Here is a 4,585-nt window from a genome sequence, read left to right on the forward strand (position 1 = left end):
GGGGTCTTTAAGACAAGGCTTGACAATCACCTTGCTGGGGTCGTTTGACTCCAGTATTCTTTCCTGCCATGGCAGGGGGTCGGACTTGACGATCTGCTCAGGTCCCTTCTGACCCTACCAACTATGAAACTATATATTTTAAAAAGACAAACTGTAATGCTACAGCAACAACTTAAAGAACCTGATGACTGGATGGAGTTAGACATATGTCCAAATCTACAGTGCTTCTATACTGGTTATTCTTTCCTTAGAGCGGAACTGTTCCTTTAGCCTACTGTGTAGAATCGGCTGTTATTTCTGAGCCAGAGTTTAATGGTAAACTGCAGTTCATTTTTGCCGTTAGTTTGTGTTCTGCTGAAATCTTTGGCAATTACTCCTTGGCATTTGAGTTCTTTCTCTCTCTTTTTAAGGGCTGGTGATGATTCTGTGATGATGTCTGTTGGGTGACATTTATAAACACGTCATCTGCTTTGACAGGTACAATGAGCTGCAAGGATTTTCCAAGGAGACACTTCTGGCAGTGTAAAATGTTTGTCATGCACTAATAACATTGGATTTCATGTGTGTCAGGAGTTCCCTACTTCATGGGAATTGGTAGGTCACAGGTGTCTGTTGTCCAATATCACTTCCTACTGTACTGCTGATGGTCTAAGTTCCCTGTTCAGTTCCAGTCTATTATTATGTTTAAGCCTCAACTAGTGGGCATCCATTAGAAGATGCAAACCATCTGGAGGTAGGGGGGCTCAGTTCCTTGTGTTCCACTGAGTTCCATCACAGGGTCCTAAGATTAAGTTTTGATAGATCTCATTGTTTTAAAACACCAGAACTTCTTCCTATTTCATGTCTGTGCAACTATTACCATCTCCCAGACTAGCTCACTGACCATGCTTTTGGGGCTCCTCACAATGGAGCTGTCTCACAGACCTAAAACTTCCCTATCCAGTCATTAAGCTCTGCACAATCCAAGAACTCTCTTCTAGTCACAGAAATCTTCACAGCCTTAAAGATCCCTTCAGACTGTGTGCAGCTTCCTTTTTATCATAGAAACTTGGGTTTCAAATGGACCTCAGGAGGTCATCTAGTCCAACCCCCTGCTCAAAACCCCCAACTACATCAGCCCCCTCCAAGGTTTTGTCTAGCCCATTCTCCAAGGATGGAGAGTCCATAACCTCTCTGAGTGACCTGTTCCGCTGCTTTTACTACCCTCTTGGTAAGAAAATTTTTCCTAAACTTCCCTTGCTGCAACTTGAGATTCATTGATTCTTGTTCTATCTCCTGTCACCACTGAGAAGAATCTAGCTCCATCCTCTCTGGAGCTACCCTTTAGATAGCTGAAGGCTTCTATTAAATGCCCCTTCAGTCTTCTCTTCTCCAGGCTAAATAAGCTCAGTTCCCTCAGCATCTCCTCATAAGTCATGTCCTCCAGCCCCCTAACCATTTTCGTTGCCCTCTGCTGGACTCTCTTCAATTTGTCCACATCCTTTCTGTAGTAGGGGGCCCAAAACTGGACACAGTACTCCAGATGTGGCCTTACCAGTGCTGAATAGAGGGGAAGAATCACTTCCCTGTATCTGCTGGCAAGGCTACTACTAATGCAGCTCAGTATGCTGCTAGCCTTCTTCGCAACAAGGGTGCTGCACTGCTGGCTCATATTCAGTTTATTGTCCGCTGTAACCCCCAGGTCGTTTTCTGCAGAGATGCTGCTTAGTCAGTCCCCAACCTGTATTGGTGCATGGGATTGTTCCATCCTAAGTGTAGGACTTTGCACTTCTCCTTATTGAACCTCATGAGATTTCTTTTGGTCCCTTCCTCCTATTTTTCTATGTCTTTCTGAATCCTAGCCCTACACTCTAGTCTGTCTGCTACTTGCCCCAGGTTGGGGTCATCTGCAGACTTGCTGAGGGTGCACTCCATCCCGTCTTCTAGGTTGTTGATGAAGATATTGAACAAAACTGGCCCCAGGACTGACCCCTGGGGCACTCCATTTGATATCCTTCTGTTGCATGTTGTACTTCTGCCTCCTGATTGGTGAGCCAGGAGGCATAGGGTTCCATGGGGTCTAGGTCCACTGGTGCACCCAATTAACTTTTTCCCTGTTGATTTGTAGGAATGAACTAGGATTCAGAACGTCCTGGTTAAAATTCCAATCTCTGCCATAGACTTTTTATGTGATTACAGACGGGTCACTTACTTTTTCTGTCTCTCTTTTTTCCACTGGCAAGATAAGTTTAATAATGCAACTTTTTTTTCCCCTGGCTTTTGTCTGTTGTTTCTTTTTGGGTGATAAGTTCTTAACACAGAGGGTCTTTTGTTATGTGCATGTGCAGCACCAAGCACCATGGGGCTCCGGTGTTATTGGAGCCTCTAAATCATACTATAAAATAAGAAAACAAGTTAATAACAGACAGCCAACTTTCCTTACTATATCCTTTGTTTTCACAGTTCATATATTAACTGTCCATCTTGTAGGATCTTATATTTGTGCAGCAATGATTTTAAACCAATAACTGTTAATAATTCCTATAAAAATTGTATTTTTTTTCTTCATGGAATTCGGAGAAAACATTGTCTCTCTTAAATAAGTCGGAAAAAAGCAATCAACTGGGAAAATGCATTTTACTTTTCACTGATGTCAACAGGAGTTGAATGTATGCAGAAGCTCCTGAATCAGGTCTAACAAGAAAGTGTGTTTTAAAACTTATTCTGCTGAACAATAAACTAAGTGGAATATTTAGTATCACTTAAAGACTGTTCTAATCACTGTAATTTTAATTGACTGTTGGATGGACTGGATATAACAAGTCACAAAATCATATATGCTTTCAAGCAGTAAGAGTTTAGATACTTTCACAGCATGAACATTGGAGCCAGGGCATATAGACACACTTTTGGGTGTGGAAATGGAGAAGTAGACTAGCCATTCACCATCCTTAATTTGGGGGGATGACCCCACCTCCAGTGTGAGCCTGAGTGCTATAATGCAATTTCACAGAGCTCATGACCCGCTACTTGTAAATGCCACAACTTGATTTGGGGTCACAAACCCTAGTTTGGGAACTGCTGGTGTAGAGCAGTACTTTTTATTTTTGAATGAAGGATGAGATCAAGGAGCATGATTGAGAGTATTTCTGTTTGTGTCTCTCCCCCAGCCCTCACATAGGCAACACAGCCCTGCTGAATGACAACAGAAAATGAAAGGGAAAGAGGAACTATGTAGGTGAGTTCAGAATTCATTTGTTGATAAGGTTTATTTTTGCCTAACACTAGAGAGTGTTATTGGCAGGGATCAATACGACTTGGAACCTGAAGCATCTGTGAAATAAGTGCTCTGGGATTCTGCTGGGATGAGTCTGTGTTTTAGAGTTAGCCTTTTTTTTCATTAAAATTTCCCACTCGTGCTAATAAAGGGAGTGCTGATGGTAAAGGGTGTGTCTATGGGAGGTATATATGCAGTATATGTAGGCAGTACCAATAGGGAATAGTGGAATGGACTTCCTGCACATATGGTCCCAGGTAGACAAGCTTGTACATGCTGGACACATCTACACGAGATGCTGTGTCTCTGTAGCTCATCACTACGGTGACATAGTGTTGGTGGGCACTAACCATGATTCTGCTGCTACTGTGCACTAGGGTCAGAAATGACCCATGCACTGTCAGGACTGTGCAGTACCAGTGGGTGCTGTGCAATCATTTAGTACTTGCTAAAGCAAGTATTAAATGACTTCGCACTACCAACTGCACAGTGGGGCACATGTGTAGATGCGCCCACTGTGCAAAACCCATTCACCACAATTTCACTTCTATTAATGCTCCTGCAGGGAGCAAACCAGAAAAGCCAAGGCTGCAACTGAACTCCAACTAGCTTCGAGCATCAAGGACAATAAAAAGTCCTTTTTCAGATATGTGGGGAGCCGGAGGAAAAGCAAGGGTAACATTGGACCCCTGCTAAACCAGATGGGACAACTGACAACTGACACCCAGGAAAAAGCTAACTTATTAAATGGGTACTTTGCGTCGGTCTTTCGTCAGTCCCATGGGACGCCCATGCCCACTATGGGACAGGGAGGTCTGGGTGAGGGAGATCCCCTGCCCTCCATCAATGCTGACCTCGTGAAGGAACACCTTGAGAGGCTGGATACCTTCAAGTCAACTGGCCCTGACAATCTACACCCCAGGGGACTCAAGGAGCTGGCAAGTATCATAGCCTAGCCTCTGACATGGATCTTTGAAAACTCCTGGCGCTTTGGTGTGGTGCCCAAAGACTGAAAGAAGGTCAATGTGGTACCTATCTTCAAGAAAGGGAGGAAAGTGTATCCAGCAAACTATAGGCCCATCAGCCTGACCTCTATCCTGGGGAAGGTCTTAGAAAAGTTTATTAAAGAGGCCATCCTTAATGGACTGGCTGACGCCAACATCCTGAGGGATAGACAGCACAGGTTTGTTGCGGGTAGGTCTTGCTTGACCAATCTCATTTCCTTTTACAATCAGGTGATCTATCACCTGGACAAAGGAAAAGAGATTGATGTCATATATCTTGACTTCAAAAAAGCCTTTGATCTAGTATCCCATGATCACCTCTTGG

The 4,585-nt window shown here is 43.7% G+C and overlaps 1 long non-coding RNA gene across 1 annotated transcript in view; it reads left to right on the forward strand.

Moving 5' to 3' along the window:
- LOC109291361 overlaps positions 1-4,585 on the forward strand; it is a 52,765-nt gene that overhangs the window by 19,316 nt on the left and 28,864 nt on the right. The window contains exons 2-3 of the long non-coding RNA XR_002095828.1: positions 411-529; positions 3,150-3,217. This is a non-coding gene — a long non-coding RNA (uncharacterized LOC109291361). The remainder of the gene's footprint in view (positions 1-410; positions 530-3,149; positions 3,218-4,585) is intronic.

This window comes from Gavialis gangeticus, unplaced genomic scaffold (genome assembly GCF_001723915.1).
Source record: "Gavialis gangeticus isolate Ggan-Ray unplaced genomic scaffold, GavGan_comp1, whole genome shotgun sequence".
Classification (NCBI taxonomy): Eukaryota; Metazoa; Chordata; order Crocodylia; family Gavialidae; genus Gavialis; species Gavialis gangeticus.